Source organism: Zootermopsis nevadensis, unplaced genomic scaffold, assembly GCF_977971745.1.
Source record: "Zootermopsis nevadensis isolate Lab colony 2312 unplaced genomic scaffold, Znev_1.0 Znev_ptg000003l, whole genome shotgun sequence".
NCBI classification, from domain to species: Eukaryota; Metazoa; Arthropoda; class Insecta; order Blattodea; family Termopsidae; genus Zootermopsis; species Zootermopsis nevadensis.
In genome coordinates, this window is record NW_028259135.1 from 6356558 (window position 1) to 6373180 (window position 16623).

General features: G+C 42.6%; 2 protein-coding genes across 4 annotated transcripts in view; one reads left to right on the forward strand and one right to left on the reverse strand.

The window, feature by feature from the left end:
• Polr2L (DNA-directed RNA polymerases I, II, and III subunit Rpb10) overlaps positions 1–16623 on the forward strand; it is a 67072-nt gene that overhangs the window by 18508 nt on the left and 31941 nt on the right. The gene's annotated exons all lie outside the window — the stretch shown is intronic.
• path (solute carrier family 36 member pathetic) overlaps positions 1–16623 on the reverse strand; it is a 63850-nt gene that overhangs the window by 14072 nt on the left and 33155 nt on the right. The window contains exon 1 of one of the 3 annotated variants that reach the window (XM_022059053.2): positions 6308–6444. The exons of the other annotated variants lie outside the window; for them this stretch is intronic. The gene's annotated coding sequence lies outside the window, so the exon portion shown is untranslated. Of the gene's footprint in view, positions 1–6307; positions 6445–16623 lie in introns of those variants that run through there. 3 annotated transcript variants of the gene reach the window in all.

The following is a 16623-nucleotide window of genomic DNA, read 5'->3' on the forward strand; positions in this document are numbered from 1 at the left end:
GCCTCTGGAAATCACGTGACGATCGACCGTGTTGTTTCAGGGTGGACACCCTCGAGTCCATCATCCAATCGAGACAGCGAATGATTTTCATCTGAGGTCATTCAAGTAGGCAAAAAAATGGCGTCTTATACTACCCGAACGCTCAGTACTGTAAAGCCTGTGGTCTTGTATCCCCGACTTGAAAACTGAAGATGGAGGCGGTATGTTCCACCGAAATACACACACACACACACACTCTCTCCCTCTCTGATAATTGAACAGGAATTGATATTACCGGGTGAAAAATCGCATTTAACCCCTGCATTTGTCCGGGGGAAACCCACAAAGCCCTCAGTGAAGATGGCACGTGTCGAGTCGATATTTGAACCCCTAGACCTCTCGAATACGAACCAATACCGCCATGTTCAGCGAGAGACAACGTCCCGACATGCAAAGCGGCACCTGGAACTGTTCCGGTTTGACATGGCGGACGTGAAAACAAAGGAGGGTCGAAAGGCGCAGTGAATAATAACGCGCCCTTGACATGGGGGTCTTGCTTTTGTGTACTGCACTTTAATTATTCATGACTTGCAAATACCGACTACGTTAAATACAGTACAGTTTCGTCAATGCATTCATATGAAGTTCACTTCGCACCAGACTGTATTCTGGAACTTTAAAAAATGCTGACATTTTTTTTTCAGAATTTGAGAACGGTCTCTCATATTTCATAAAAAACATGTGCACAAGTCACCAGCCTTATCAGCTATCTCGCCCGTAACTTAAGACAGACATCTTCAATTAATCCTGCTCCACTAGAAGACAACACCAAGAGTTTTGAGTAACACATTTTTGAACAATGTTTTGTTTTTGTTTTTCCCACGCCTTCGTCTTCTGCATCACGTGAGTGTCATGCATCCATCGGGATCTAGTGATTGGCTTTTCGCCTGGTAGAATAAACATCAACTCAGTATTCAAGGTCACGCGATCTTGTGTAACAAAACGCTTGGATTTCGCAGCATCACGTTCGTTTCTAGCACTGCGTCCACCCACGTAGTCCTGCTGTAAATAAATTCTATGAACTGGCAAAGAACCTTACATACCTTAGGAAATGGGTTATAATAAATTCCTCCCAAATAATCTGTCAAGGCCAAGGTCTTTCGTACAATTCGCTACTAGAGCGCCAAGTTTCTGAGCAGTAGAGCAGGCCAAAACAACTCCAGGTGGTTAAAATTAACTACAAAAATAATAACCCACGAATAAATATATGAAAAAACAACTTCGAAGCGGACGTGGTCAAGACAGCGATCTTGTACTAATAAAATTCAGCATTCGCTAACGCTGCCACACAATCGATTGATCGGTCCGATAAATCGATTCTTTAACCCAGTGTTATTTTAGTGCACGCAGAGGCCTGACAGAGGGTGTAACGTAAAAGTCTGGCACAAATGTAAGGTCGAGTTTCAAAGAGCAAAACAACGTAAGAAATTGTGAACAATGGCTGTTCAAAATATTCTCCACGTTTTATAAAATATCATGTTCTTTACAGTGTTCACAACAGCCCACCACTGAACTTTATCCTGAACCAGATAAATGGTAGCTTTTTGTACCACCTGTTCAACAATCGATAAATTTCATTGTCCCCACAGAATGTTTGAATGATTCTCACAGTAAACAGCGTTAACCAGTTGATCTTTGTAATGGTGAAGAGTTGTGTTTTCTTCGCGGTACGGGCTGAGTTTTTTTAAATACTATTCAGACGAACTATGATTCTCAGAATAAACAGCTATCATTTCCTTAAACAGCGTTAACCAGTTGATCTTTGTAATGGTGAAGAGTTGTGTTTTCTTCGCGGTACGGGCTGAGTTCTTTTAAATACTATTCAGACGAACTATGATTCTCGAGAGTCAGTTGGTTGGCAGTGCCGCAACCGAGGGAGTAGAGTGGAGACCCCCACCGGCACAGCCTGGAGAGAGGTAGGGACGATGCTTGCGCTTGCGCAGGCCTCCGCCCTCAGTTAGCTTTTTGGTTGTGTCCAGTGGGACTCGTGTCGAACGAGGGCTGCCAGAGGTCGCCCAAGGCCAACCGAGGGCGACCGATGTTCAGCAGGCCAGCCGAGGCCGTCCCCAAAAGACGGCCAAGTCGGCACAACGAGTGGTTAGACTACTCGGCTACCCTGACTGAGGTTTTCCGTGCTTTTCCTCAGTTGTAAGGCGAATGCCAGGGTATAACTTAATAGGGGCACGGCCCGCCACCCTCCCCCCGATCATGGTGGCCATCAGCTGAAGTGATCTTCCCCCCATGCCGCAGAGGCCTTCAGCCGAAACGGCCCCTCCCTCTCTGGGTTCAAACCCCGGAGATCCAACCAACCAAATTTCTTTGGACAACTTGCCTGACGGGATGACCTCCCATCAGCAGCAACGGATCCCAGTTTGAATGGTCGAGGCTCCCGCCACGACGTAACCCTGTTAGCGATAGCAAAATTTCCGTTTCTTATATTAAGACTTGTTTACCATTTCCAGCAATGCGCCTTGTGCGCAGGAATGGTTTCACCTAGGTAGGGACGATGCTTGCGCTTGCGCAGGCCTCCGCCCTCAGTTAGCTTTTTGGTTGGTTCCATATTTACAGACCCCCACCGGCACAGCCTGGAGAGAGGTAGGGACGATGCTTGCGCTTGCGCAGGCCTCCGCCCTCAGTTAGCTTTTTGGTTGTGTCCAGTGGGACTCGTGTCGAACGAGGGCTGCCAGAGGTCGCCCAAGGGCAACCGAGGGCGACCGATGTTCAGCAGGCCAGCCGAGGCCGTCCCCAAAAGACGGCCAAGTCGGCACAACGAGTGGTTAGACTACTCGGCTACCCTGACTGACGTTTTCCGTGCTTTTCCTCAGTTGTAAGGCGAATGCCAGGGTATAACTTAATAGGGGCACGGCCCGCCACCCCCACCCCGATCACGGAGGCCATCAGCTGAAGTGATCTTCCCCCCATGCCGCAGAGGCCTTCAGCCGAAACGGCCCCTCCCTCTCTGGGTTCAAACCCCGGAGATCCAACCAACCAAATTCCTTTGGACAACTTGCCTGACGGGATGACCTCCCATCAGCAGCAACGGATCCCAGTTTGAATGGTCGAGGCTCCCGCCACGACGTAACCCTGTTAGCGACAGCAAAATTTCCGTTTCTTATATTAAGACTGTTTACCATTTCCAGCAATGCGCCTTGTGCGCAGGAATGGTTTCACCTAGGTAGGGACGATGCTTGCGCTTGCGCAGGCCTCCGCCCTCAGTTAGCTTTTTGGTTGGTTGGTTTACTATGATTCTCAAAATAAACAGCGATCATTTCCTTAAACAGCATTAACCAGTTGATCTTTGTAATGGTGAAGTGCTGTGTTTTCTTTGCGGTACGGAATTAATTCTTAAATATTAATCACATGAGTGTCGGGCTCAAAGGGTTAATATCAATCAGTTCTCGCCATTACTGACGATGGGTTGTTTTCTGTCATCTCTGACACGTGTTATTCATGTATAATAATGGTTTGGTTGATTTTTGGGTCTGGTTAGGATCTGACGCGTGCTAGCGGTTACCCATAAGGCTTCAGTATTGCCAACTGCGGTGTTTCTTCAGAAATACCCTCGCGTAGCGTTCCTGTCCTTTGAGAATCGCTGAACCCGGATGCAAAGCGCAGCGTAACTCAAGATTGAGGTTGTTGGCCCCGACTACATTCTTCACGTCAAATTGCTTGCGTTTCATCCAACCTAACCTCTTCGTATGTTCCATACCCAACAGTTTCAAGGACGGATCACCGATAATTATTCCCCTACCCATGGGCCCAAAAAAGTTAACGTAACCGAACATTTGATTGTTTCTTAATTTATTAAACGGTCAGCTATGTTAGCGTGGACAACTGGCGTCCCGCGAGCCACATCCGACCCGAGAAATTATTAATTTGTTTCTAGTTATTATTTTCTTCACTCCGCTAAAATTTGAAGAAATAAATTGATTATTATCTCGTCAGCTGCTTTATATATAAGTTCCACACATGCTATTTACTTTTAAAAGACCACCGTAAATTATAAATTTTTCATATAAAAATTGTCAGGTACAAACTGTTGCAGGGTCAAATTTAAAATATGTAACTCTGTATTAATCTGTGTATATTTTAAAAATGTCTGCATATAAAATGGCAATGGTAATAATAATTGAAAATACGACAAAAACTAGATATTAGTTCTCAGAAATTGTGACAGGAAAGGTTTCTTGTCCCTCGGATGCAACAGGAAACCGTGGAAAGAAAATAAATTGACTAAACGTGTTACGTTATCTGCGTCAGACGACAGGCTGAGAAAAAAAACGCTGTCACACTATATGCCATGTAGGCGCTTGGGGGGGAGGGGAGGAAAAAGCTGGATTAAACTGACTGAAGACCTCAACCAACGCCAAGACTTTGCGTCTGAGGAATCAGATCCATGGCATAGTCCTTGTAATACGGGATACTGCTCTTTCTCGGTGCTCATGTGCTGTACTCTATCGGAACTTCAGTTTCTCACATGGCAGCCATGATTGTTGTGTCCTCGGACATTTTTACTTATTTCGGAGCTCCTCGGAGGGGTTGGTCAAGTTTTTAAAAAGCAACGAACCCCTTCGGGGGGGTTGGTTGCGTTTTAAAATCTTGTGTAAGAAACTAAACTAAACCCCCCGAATGGAGGGTTAAAATACTTGACCAACCCCCTTTTTCGGGGGAGCTTGATCAAGTGTTTAAAAATCAACCAACCCCCTTTCGGGGGAGCTTGATCAAGTTTTTAAAAAACAACGAACCCCTTCGGGGGGGGGGGGGGGTTGGTTGCGTTTTAAAATCTTGTGTAAGAAACTAAACTAAACCCCCCGAATGGAGGGTTAAAATACTTGACCAACCCCCTTTCGGGGGAGCTTGATCAAGTGTTTAAAAAGCAACCAACCCCCTCTCGGGGGGGTTGGTTGCGTTTTAAAATCTTGAGTAAGACACTAAACTCGGCATTGTTGTGTTGTACTCGGCATTGTCGTGTTCCACAACAATGCCGAGTTTGTTTATAGTTGACATTGTTGATGACGTAATTGATTGACGACGACGAAATCACAAATTTTTATAGTAAAAGAAAGAAGACTGTGCAAGCATGGATATTTGTTGATTTATGCACGTGTTCCAGCTGTTCTAAATGATGCAGGCAAGAGATAATTATGTTTATGTTTCCGAAAACAGCTGCATAATGATGAAAGCCCTTCTGGCTGTAATTGTTGTACCCTGACAAGCTTGGAAGTGATGTTGCTGGTAATATGACGTTCGTTTACATTTCACTATCCAGTATTTTTCTAAATTCAATGAAATTTTACATAAAATAATAAAAGAAAGAATACATTGTGAGGGCAAGAGAAAGTAGTGGATTCAGGAGATGTGGTTAAAAGCTGGTAGAGCAGAACAGCGTGAATGCAATCATTGTCGTAAAAAATTTTGTTTTATGTCGATTGATTTCTCGTTTAATTTTTAAAATGAGTTCCTTTATACAATGTACATTTTGTCAAGCTGAACACCGTTTTCTGTCACAATTTGTGAAGTATCCCACAGTTATTTATCGTTTGATTAAATATTTTTTGAAAGTCGCTGTCATTGCAGAATTTTGGACTTCAAAGAGTTGTAACCTGACAATTTTTTCAGAATTTAACTTAGTCGCCTTGTTCGCTGTGTCTTTATTAGTCAGCGTGTAGTCTGAGATACAGCGTCGCCAAATGAACATCTTCACTTTAATACAAAACGGTTAAAAATACAGCTTTGAACACTATAAATCATTTACTTTGACCTATAAATTCCAATTCATATGCAACTGTCAAGAAAATTCAAATAGGAAATCAACAGAGCGGAACTACACATTAGATTACGTTAAACAATGTTAGTTCCTATTTCACATTAGGGAGAGAGATACCTGGGTTATCAGAAACAGGTAAAAGTCAGATAAGGTCTCGTGACATGATATTTTTGACAGGTAATAAGTTATAAATTGAACTAGGGCGTGTAAACAGAATGCCAGATGAAAGATTATCATCAACGTAGACTCTTTGCAGTTCGAACTACAACCAAGAGGAAGAACATGTATTGGTAGACCGTGTAAACCAGTGGTATTCAACCTTTTTTGTTCGCGTACCCCCAGATATAATTTCTCTTCAACTTTGTACCCCCCAAAGTTGTTGGTGTATAATTCAAATTATACATAGTATATAATCTACATCTAAAATAAATTAAATAAATTACATCACTGATTATTCAGTGTTATCATAAACTAATATATATTTTTTTAAATTTCACGTACCTCCTAAGATGTCTTCGCGTACCCCCGGAGGTACGCGTACCCCAGGTTGAATACCACTGGTGTAAACGATGGAGTGAACCCTGAACTTGTCAAAGTTGGCTGTCTTCTGGGTTGTAGCTTCCCCAATCTTATCTAATCCCAACTTTGTCGTGAAAGTATTCATTCTCGAATGTACGAACGTTGCCACATTTCAGTGTATTTTTTAGTTGTCGTTCCTAGACGCTTGGTAGCGAGTTTATTCCTCAAAAGAAGATGGCTGTCTTCTGGGCCGTGTAGTCTGGTAGAAGTTTACCGACGTTTCAGAGGTCCTTGTTGCCTCCATCATCAGGGCGTCGTTGTACCAGATTACACGGCGCAACAAACCAGAAGACAGCCATCTTCGGTCTCGCCGTCAGGCAATTGTCCTCGTCACGTTACAAGCGCTGAGCCAATCAGTGTCGTTTTGTAATTAATAATAGGATCGGTCGTACGATATTCTTAGCATTACAATCAATGCATGACAAGACCAAGTGGCATGATCTCGTGACATCGTATTATTGTAGCTCTCTCTGTGTCACTCAACTGCTGCAGTGCTTGACTTCGCCTTGAAGGTTGGTAGTACTGCCAAACCCCCTCCTTCCCATAAACTAAGCAGTTATATCACTATGGTAACTTACACCCCGTCACAAATCGATATCCCAAACCCAAACTCATTTCATGGTTTCTTTTATTTATAAGCAATAGTTTCAGCAAGTCAGGATGACGCAGTGCTTACAGGGACTGACAGACATTTTATGCTATAAAGAAGATAATCTGTGCATAGTCTACCGGTTTCTATGCCTAGATTAGAACCAGTGACCTCCTGCTTATGAAACTTAATTACTAACCACTGCAACGTAATTAACACTGAAACTTTGTGTGCTGATATATTTAAGAATACGTTCTATAGGAATTCGAATGTGTATAAAAAATGACGATCGTGGAAAATATTACGGTCTGTTGCCGAATTATGAATCCTTCTTATTTTGACTAAAAACGCGTCTGCCTTTGTCTATGTTCTGGGCTGTGACATCGTGAGGACTCATGGGTAGATACCATCATTTAGAATGAACATACTGTCTTCATCTTCTGGGTCGAACATAGTATGTTCCTTCGAATTGGTGGTCCACACGGCATCGCAACCCATAACACCGGTATCGTGCTTCGTATTCGGGAGGTCGCGCATTCAAATCTCGGCCTGGAGATCAGCTAACCTGACTGGGTTTTCGTGGTCCGGGACCGCTTACTTCCACATCCTTTCCAATTCACTATCATCCTCTCATCCGACGCTACACTGTCTGAGCTATTGAATTAGCGTCGTTAAATAAACTGTAAATAAATAAAACATCGATCTAGTCACCGCTGTGGGAATCTCGATTCAGAACTCGTGTTATCTTACTAATAGTAATATTAAACCCCACTTGTGTAAGGAATTAATGATTCAATTGAAATGTTTGTGAGAATGATTCATTATACGAACATTATGTTACAAATAGTTCATTGTCTGAGCACAGCAAACTCCCGAAACGTCGTATACAAACATCCCTTAGACCAGGGGTTCTCACCCTTTTCTGTTGGCATACCACTAATTCTAATTTAACACATTAAATGCACCACTAAACAAATGCGTTCAGGTAAAACTCATTTATGTTAATATTAACTTTTGATTTTCTTACTTAGTTCGCGCACCACTCAACATTGGCTCGCGTACCACAAGTGGTACGCGTACCATAGGTTGAGAAACGCTGCCTTAGACGATACATGCCTACAATATCCTACATAATATTCTAGAAATGTAAATAATCAATCCTTCGGGTCCTCAAAATACAGTGACACGTGTTAATTTGCCAACAGCTATGGTACAGGCTAACGACTTTTGTGTGGCCAGAGCTTTCATTTCTACACACAAGAGGTCTCGGTAGTTCTCATGCAATTCATAATGTGATAATCATTACCGGAGTGCAAATTAGATGCCAGTTTATTGTCGCTGCTACTAAACCAGTTTCCTTAACATCCTGCACGCATTTTGCGATCTTTTAATCATACTTGAATATCTCAGGCAAGATGACTTGCAGATAGTAACGCTGGCAGCAAAGAACGTGCTTAAAGGGTGGCTGCAGAAGCCGGGGCGACACATAACCTACACACGTGTCCCAAAAATATGTATACACACGACCATTACATACTTCAGCTTTGCGTATATATATTTTTGGGACACTCTATATATTTAACGCCGTCTTCAATTGATTTGCATGAGAAATTCGGTAGGTCCGTTTCAGGTGTAGCAATTTCGCTGACGTCAGAACATACGAGAATGCTGTGAACTAACCAAAGTTCGCATAATAACTAACTAGATGGCTTACCGAACCCAAAGGTTCATCACCGAATTAACCAAAGCCCTCCACCGGACCCTGTCAAAAGTTCGCATAATAATACTTTTAAGTATTTTACAACATATACTAATCTATCACTTATTAAGTATCTGATAAATATTCTAGAGCGTGCTTCGGACGGGTCCATCTCACACGACCAAAATCAGACCTTTGCGCTAGTGCCAGCACTTCTCGCGCGACCTCTACCCAACAGAATCGCAGTGCCTAGTGTTGACAGTAACCTTGAAGGTTTCCGGCAGAACACCTGCGAGCTCGACATTGTTTCTAAATTTGAGTCCGTGGCGCTCCAGAAACACTTCAACTTGAAATGAACTACAGTATTCCGCAATTTTGCGTCGTCGAAGTTTCAGCGAGGAAGATTTAACTGTCTTTTATACTTCGTTAACCATGTCCCAATGCTCTCAGTTACGTAAGTTAGAATGACAACTGGCAGTTGCCTTTGGCATCACATACACATGTTAACAAGCTTTTTCATGTAGAGAACGTGGGCAACAGAACTAAGTTCCGCTAAAAAAACACCAAAATAAAGGTACATGATGTGTTGAGAGCTGACATTAAAAAATAGAGCCAAATGTTAATTCTCTTTCGGAGCAAAGGCACGCCCATGTTTCAGATTAAGGTAAAAATGATAGTCATCAGAAGTTAGGAGGAGACTAAATTCCGGAAATGCTTGCTACTTCTCAGTTCAAAATATTTTGTCTTCCCGTCTGATTTCTAAGAACCTGAAAATTAAAGTATACAGAACAATAATCTTGCCTGTTGTTTTGTATGGGTGCGAAACATGGTCTCTCACTCAGAGGGAGGAACACAGATTGCAGGGATTTGAGAATAGGGTGTTGAGGAGGATATTTGGGCCTAACAGGGAAGACGATGGGGCGTGGAGAAAACTGCATAATGATGAGCTTAAAAATCTGTACTCCTCCCCCAGTATTGTCAGGGTGATTAAGTCGAGAAGAATGAAATGGGCTGGGCATGTAGCGCGCATGGATGGGACAAGAGGTGTGTACCGGGTACTGGTTGGGAAGCCTGAAGGGGACCTCTGGAGAGACCTAGACGTAGATGGGAGGATAATCTCAGGCGGGATCTATGGGAGATAGGAGTTGAAGGAGACTGGATTTTGTTGGCCCAGGACAGGGTCCGGTGGAGGGCTTTGGTTAATCCGGTGATGAACATTCGGGTTACCCTGAGCCGTCTTGTTAGTTACTTAGTTTAAATTATTTATATCTTTGTGGTTTCATACATTTTCGGCATTTTCTTCCCGACATCTGGTGGCTGCTCTTGAAGACAGCACGCCGCCATCTTGTTTGTGCTGTTAACTTCTGCCGACATAACACCGATCATTCAATTAATCTGTAAAATGTCAACGGTCACGGAGAATTTGTAAGTGTCGTGGCTTTATTATGACCTCACAGAGCGGGAAATGCGACCTTTAGTCCGTAAGGCCTTAGTTGATTTAATTTATTTTGTCATTAAGTAATACTTATTCTCAGTACGTCTGTCACTCGCTTGATTGTTTTCCTTGGACGTGATTCAAGGAACTCGCATGCATTTAAGGAAAACGTCTTCTAGATTACTGTAATGGCGACGTACTGGCTGTCAAAGTGTGGCCATTGCTGGTAGCTCAGTCACTAAAATGACGACCTGGTCAAATACAGATACCGCCTCGCGATCCAAAGCTTGAAAGTTAATCGACACGATAACGACGCATGGACGTTATTCGGACAGATGTGAGCTCGTCCCAGCTTTAAAAGGCGTTATTCATCTAACTGAACAGGTAGGTCCGAGAGCCGTATGAAGGATGACGGAGCTCCGCATAGCGGTGCTGACATCACTGGGATTCGATCATGTGATGCAATGCTCACCCTGTATAATTAATGCAATTGTACTTAATAAAGTTATTATTTAATAGCTGTTGCATGAAGTGTGGAAAATTAAGAACAAGTATTCCAGTTTTACGCTTCGTTATGAAATCAATAAGAAAGAGAACTTAATAAAACAACGTTCTGCCTGGCCTTCCGTGGGCCGGGGCCTGGGAGCGAAGCTAATTCTGGGGTTCAGGCCGGGTCGAAATGATAAAGAACATTTCGGGCTTTCTCAGTCCATTCCCTTTTTCCTAGTCGGGCTTCCGAAACAAAACAAAAGAGGAAAAAATCCTCTGCCCCCCCCCCCCCCCGGTCGGAGATCGAACCCCGGTCGTCCTGTCCGTAACCAGTGACATTTTTGCATTACAAAAAATGTGTTAATGATACGATAGTGTGGGAAGATTGTAACAAGATCGGGCTTCTTTCGGGCTGGAAGTCGAGATTAGGTGGGGTTCGGGTCACATATTTGAAGATAAACGTCGAACTCTGGTTTGTTTGGGTCAAATCACCCTCGGGCCGCATAAATTTCTAAAATTTCGGCGTGTGCGGGCCTCTGAAGCCCGAAAGCATTTCGTGTGGATACTGAACGATTTCGCTGACACTTGTCGATTTGACCTTCGTGTAAAATACGGGTTGTAGTGTGAATTTGACACAAACAGGAAAAAAAATTCACAGGACTTCCTGTGGGCCCTCTGCACCAAATATATTTTTTAAAATAATTAACACGTAAGTTGTCTGCGGTATTAAATATGAAGATCGGTGGCCAGATGGTCATTCCCAACTCCCCCCCCCCCCCCAAAAAAAAAAAGTTGTTCAACTTTTCGCTTTTAATGAGGAAAGTTTCTAGACTGCACCTATAAAAACCCGTACACATCTCAGGTATTAAATTCATCCATCACCCTCGAAGTAGTTCCCCTGGGAGTGAACACAACGATCCCAGCGCCGCTGCCAAGCCTGGAAATCTTTCTTTGTCAGCCTGTCAAGCACCATCTGCGATTCTGCCTGAATCTCTTCTATCGTCTCAAATCTCCTTCCCTTTAGCTGAATTTTCATCTTTGGGAAGAGGAAGAAGTCACACGGAGCTAAATCCGGCGAATAAGGAGGGTGCGGGATGACGGCCATGGTGTTTGAGGCCAAAAACTGGCGAACTTTGAGGGCGGTGTGCGCTGGCGCGTTGTCATGATGCGTCGCATGTGGAGTTCTTCCTTTAGAATCAGCTGACAGGTCCCATAGCCTATCCCAACAATGTCGCACAAGTCGTTGATGGTACGACGTCGATCTTCGTGAATGGCCTGCCGAATCTTCGTAACATTTTCGGGCGTTGTGCTCGAAGATGGTCGTCCAGAACGCTCGTCATCATCGACAGAGGTTCGGCCATTTTTAAAACGTGAATGCCACACAAAAGTTTGTGCACGACCCATTGCGGACTCCCCAAATGCTTGCTTTAGCATTTCATAGGTTTCCGTAGCCGTTTTGGCGAGTCTTTGGCAAAATTTGATTTGGTCATGAAAATCCGCCATTCCGAAATCGCAGGAGGGTCGGTGTAATGCACTACCAAAACGCCCGTAACTAAGAAACAAATGCTAATTCGATGATGCCGGCTGGCACACTGATTCACTATGAATGTAGGCCGCACCCCCTAAAGGCAGAAGCTCGTAATACATCCGGTTCGCCCGCTATTGACAGTCTGTAAACTTTCCGATCGCACCTCGTATAAGCTAAAATTCCTGGAATAGAGTTAATAATAAATGCAATTGCAGGTAATAACAGCAGGGAATAAACCTTGTAAATTTCCCACTGCTCAAGTAAAAATCCCATTAAAGAAACAAGTGAACGCGGAAAGACAAACAAACAAATGATTATTTAAGCGAGCAAAGTAAAGCCGGTTAATGTAAATGCAAATAAGTGTGTATTCTTTTGTTTCCTTGTTTTTCACAGCTGAAAATGTGTACACGGAAAAGAAAAAAAATCATGCAAATTCTCTTCTCGGAAGTCTGGTCAACTTCGTATATCAGCGTGAAACAACTGTTAATCAGTAGGCAAGTCCATACTTGCTTGCGTAACTGCTTATTTTGGGCGCAGTTTGTAAAACTCGATTTTCCACATCACTCTTTCTACCCAGAAAATGTCAAGTAAAATACACCCACGTCTACATTTACGAACATATTTCGTTCGATGGAAACTGTCCGCGAGTTAAAAATTCGTGAACATAAAATAAAACTGTAATTAATTACAATGTAAAAAATTCGTACTGTTATCAGACCCCCATCTATTTTAACCAGCAAAGCACGGCTAAAACGTATAAAATCGAACGATTGTGCTCTACAACAATTGGTGCATTTTCAGTAGAATTAATTTCAGAACTTCCGCGAATAAAGAATGAACGGCCAATTGTATTCCTCCGCGTTCCTTAACTTACGAATTTGACGCTCGGCCCACGGACGAGGGTTGGTTCTTCCATGTAGCGAAAATAATGCTCGCAAATTGAAAAAAAAGTTTTAAAATGTTCATGGTTCTTTGTAGCGGAAGTTTGTAAATAGGAAATTCCAAAATCGTATGTTTAATTAAACATGAGAATAAGAACAGTTTCAAAATCAAGTTATAATATGTAGGATTTGAGGTTAGGGTAGGTTGTGTGGACAAAAAAAAAAGAGACAGTCTTCTGAGTTTTCAAACTGAAGAGCATTTTCACTGTGACAACATTTCAGAGGAACATTGTGCCTCCATCTTCGGGGCTTCATCCACTATTTATGAAACCGCAATACAACTAATTTTAAAATGTATGAGAATCAAATAAGAACGCTTGCCTGTGTGACAACAATACTAAGAAACATTTTCGTAACGAAATTTGAAAAAAAAATTTTTTTGAACATTTAGTTATTGTTCATTTAACTGTGTTCATTAGAACGAAGACCAGTTTCTGCCAACAATAATTTTGTCACTTGCTTTGTATGGTCGTGAAACGTGGTCTCTTGCTCAAAAAGAAAAATAACTGTATGAAAACTCTTCAAGAACCTGAGAATTATGACGTCAACGGTTTAAGGATCTCGTGTAATGAGGAACTAAGCGATTAAAACAGACTTATTGCTCTGAGCGCCGTGAATTCTGGGAGGCTACTGTGGGGGTTACGATGGTTGAGACACGGAATGGATACGGCAGTTGTTGTAACCTGCTGCTGATCATGCGCAGTGACGTTTCTAGTAGACAACCGTGGTTTTTCGTACTGAAAGTGGCGGCTGAGCCGACCTGCTGTGTGAGTAACCAATCAACGCAAAGCATGCGTACTCATGAACTTCAGTGGGCACAGACAATTAAGAAACAACGCAAAAAATCCATTTTCTGATGAAGGAGAAAGGGGTTCATTTGAACGGACAAGCTCCCTGATTTTTTTACAGGGTTTACGAGTAGGCCTATTTGATTCTTTTCATGCAAACACGTTCAACGAAACAGTTTTTAAATTCGCTGAAAAGCAACGTTAAACAATTCTACGTTTCCATGCTCCAACCCCCCTCCCCATGTGATTGGTCCAATCGTCAGCGACCAATTCTGGTGAAAAAGTCATACGAGATTTGAACATACGAGTCTGATGGTCCAGTATCCTGGCATGTAATTGGATTGTCATAATACATTTCCATGGGATTACTAGATTCTAATTCTACAAAGAAAGTTAGTAATACTGCCAATATTAGGAGAATTTACACAAAATTGTAGCCGGAAAACCTTAACAGAACGGTACAGGGTACAATATTAAAACGGACCTTATTCAAGTGAGGTCAGGATCCCGTGATGGACGTCTCTCAAGCTTACAGTAGAATTCTTATCCATACAGGGAAAATAACTCGATATTTAGCCCGCAACTAATTAATATGTTGACTGAATTCCTGTTTAAAAAAACACGCTAATCCCTGTGAAATCAACAAGGCCTGCATTAAGTTACGTAATAAATATAAGGGGACTAGTTTTAAGCGGTACTTCTTAAATATAGTCTGCTACGTTTATCGGCTCAAGTTAGTGTACTGTGTGTCTTGTTGACTGGTATATTATTCATATTTTATGGACCACAATAAAAGAAGCTTTCCCACTGCACGCTCGAATAAATATTTGTAGTCGGTGAGAATCTGTGCGTTTTGTACACGTCACTAGCTTGCGGGTAGAAGAATAACGCATATATTACGTAATCCAAAAACATTACCTACGTAGGAAATGAGACAGCGAGCTACGAATACTGCCACTGGGAAACAATATTTATGATACGGACAGTATATGCGTCCTTACCTCCTACCCCTCCAAGCCCTCGGATCACCCTGGCTCTCACTTCTAACGGCTCTAGAGCGCACAGATTCGCCCCGCGTAGTACTAATTTAATTGCTCAAAATTGCACATTTGGGGATTGTCTGATAATTAGATGCTCTGGAAGTGACAAGAGACTGGAGAAAATTACGTAACGAGGAGTTTCATAATCTGTATTCATCGCCAAATATTATTATTTTAAACAAATAGGTTTTGAGACGAGGGGGGCATGTAACACGTACGAGATAAGAAACGCACAAATAGATTTAGTCTGATATCGGAAGGGAGATATTACTCGTGGAAACCTAGGCGTAGATAGGAGGATAATATTAAAATGCATCTTGGAGAAATCGGACTAGATTCATCTGGCTCTGGATAGTGACTGGTGATTGCTTAATGAACCTTCAGGTTCTATTAAAGGTGGGGGATTTCTTGGTCAGCTGAGAGACTGTCAGGTTTCTCAAGGACTTCCCTTTTGGTATTACCCAGCCCGGCCTGTAAATAATGAATGTATTGTTTCTAGTTTCTTTTTTACTGGACTTTCTTTCAAAGCGACTGACGTTCGTACTTCGGCTTTGCTCACGTTTATCGTAGTAGGTCACGACGAGGGTGCAAGGTGAACGACCTCTTGTCATGGGTCCAATTTGTTAACTGAGAACGTATCTACGGTTCTGAGCCGCAATTAAACATGTGCTTTTGTACGTCTGTAGACTGAATAAAAATTCTGCCTCTTGGCGTCAGCGTGCTGTATACTTCCTGCTCCGATGAAATTGCATTTTAACGCATTTAACTAGTTTCTAACCCATTTTCATCATTCTACAAAAATAAGTATAAGATAATGTTCGTATCTGTACGTCCCTGATAATATAATTAACTTATTTACATCAAAACATAATATAAACATCACGAAGTTAGAGGTTATTCATTAAATTCTTGTAATTTATAATATCTTACTATCGATCTATCGATAGCGAATATTACCACCGACATTCCATCCGTCCGTCCTTCTAACATGGGGCGTGACGTTGTAACAGGTCTTCAAAACGTATGATTTTCTGTCAAAACACTTCTTTTTCAGAATACAAAACGTCATTGCAGCCGCGATAAATCTGTTTGCAGAATAAACATACCTACGTATCCTACACGTGTTATTTTCTTTGTCGTTAACATGGCGCCTGTGCGTAATTCTGAAGGTATACTGTGCAGATTCAAAATAATGAGAATCTGCACTACTAGAGGAAATTTTATACAGATGACATGTTCTTTTGAATACGGTTCACTGAATTCCACATCGTCGTCTATTTAGGGCTCGGTGTATGAAACATCTGCGCTGGTGGCGGGCGAGAATTAAAGCAGATACCGTGGTGCAAACTGCAGTGAAATGTTGGCTGAAAGAACGGGACACTGCAGATGGCTGTCTTCTGGGTTGTTGCGCCGTGTAGTCTGGTAGATCTTTACCGAAGTTTCTGAGGTCTTTGCTGTCAGGGCGCCCTGATGATGGAGACAGCAAGTACCTCTGAAACGTCGCTAAAGCCCTGATGATGGAGACAGAAAGGACCTCTGAAACGTCGGCAAACTTCTGCCAGCAGCGCAGCAACCCAGAGGACAGCCATCTTCAGCAGGTAGAAAACCTCCCAAAGGCCTGACGATTGTGACGTCCCCCATGGGGAGACTACCCACTGGTGTGCAGAAAAATACAGTGAACTCTTCTCGGGGGATCAGCTTTATAAGTATGGAGTTTCAGTCGTTTCGG